The sequence below is a fragment of the Phalaenopsis equestris genome, unplaced genomic scaffold (assembly GCF_001263595.1).
Source record: "Phalaenopsis equestris unplaced genomic scaffold, ASM126359v1 Scaffold000107, whole genome shotgun sequence".
In the NCBI taxonomy this organism is placed as follows: domain Eukaryota; kingdom Viridiplantae; phylum Streptophyta; class Magnoliopsida; order Asparagales; family Orchidaceae; genus Phalaenopsis; species Phalaenopsis equestris.
The window spans coordinates 375,619-377,217 of record NW_018164549.1 but is presented as its reverse complement, the minus strand read 5'-3'; positions in this window follow the sequence as shown (position 1 = coordinate 377,217).

Genomic DNA, 1,599 nt, shown 5'->3' with positions numbered 1-1,599 from the left:
CGCCCTCCTCCAATCGCAGTCGACCCCAGCCGACCGTCGACTGTCGTCCACACCCGCAGAACACCGTCGATCACCGCCAATTGTCGTTGATTGCCATCGGCTATTGTCAACCGCTGTCAACAACCACCAACCCTCATCGAGCACTACTCTCGCTCTTAACCACCATCAATCGTCCACTGTCTATCGTCGATTGCTACTAATTTTTGTTGACCACCATCAACCGGAAGCTGTCAGTCGACCACTGTCTATCGTCGATTGCCACTAATTTTTGTTGACCACCATCAACCGGAAGCCGTCAGTCGACATTGTAATTTGGAAAAACAAATAACCCTTTTCTTTTCCGTTTGTGGGACAAGAGGAGCTTACAATCATCAACATATAGTGAATTTCTTATAATTGAGTGAGACCCCATGATTTTTTTACTTTTATGGGTTTTTTCACATAAAAACTTCTGGTGTCAATATTGATTTTTTTTTTTTTTTGCATGAGTTTGTGCTGAAATTTCGTACAATGCTAAAACGATAATCCATTGCTCTACTACCGTGAATTTTCTAACACGCATCAGTTTGATGAGTATTATTTTTAAAAAATCTAATTGCCTACATTACAATTAAATTTATTAGCTAAAAAATAGAATATAAAAATTATATTAAATTATATTTAAATGAGGTTTAAATATAAATAATAAGATTTGAATTTCATCATAATCATTAACATCGAACGATTGCTTGATTAGGGTAGTTAAACCGACTATTTGTTTGCAAACAGCTCGTGTTGGACATGTTCGTCTTCCTAAGTAAACGAGTGGAACACAAATACATTTTTTTGTTCGAATTATAAAAGACAAACACGAATAATAATAATTTTTTATGAGCCAAACACTAGCGAGCCTCCTTACACCCCTATTTAACTAATTTTAAAATAGGTTTAATAAAATTTAAAAACTCATTTTAAATACATGCTTTTTAATATCCTGAAATTCAATCTTCACTTTACCACATTCGCACATTCTAACGAAGAAACCCCGCAGTCCAGCAGTGAAGGAGCCTGTGTCTCTCTCTCTCTCTCTCTCTCTCTCTCTCTCTCTCTCTCTCTCTCTCTCTCTCTCTCTCTCTCTCTCTCTCAGCTCTCTCGTGAGTTTGAAAGTCTTTCGGACACATTTGGAAGGTAAAACGGATGTCGAATCCAACAAGTTTATAGTCGAATCGAGCGTCTCGACAAGACGAATCCAACGAGCCCAAAATTGGTCAATTCTGACAACTTTAAGTCATTCAAACGTTTATTTGATCGAATGAAGTTATTTAGACCGTCCGATCAAGTGGTTTGTATTACTACATTAATTGCACCCAGAACACTATATAGAGGCCGCCCCTCTAATGAGAGTGGCCGGAGGCTTGAAAAATAACTTAAAGCTTTGAGAAAGAGTTGAAGTCCATCACCACCCCTGTCACCGTCGATCGGCGTTGGCTGACGTCAACCACTGCTGATAGTCGTCGGCCACCTTCGCCCTTCGACCGCCGGCGAACCCCACCGATCGCAGTCGACCCCAGCCGACCGTCGACCGTCGTCAACACGCAGAACACTGTCGAAAACCGCCGA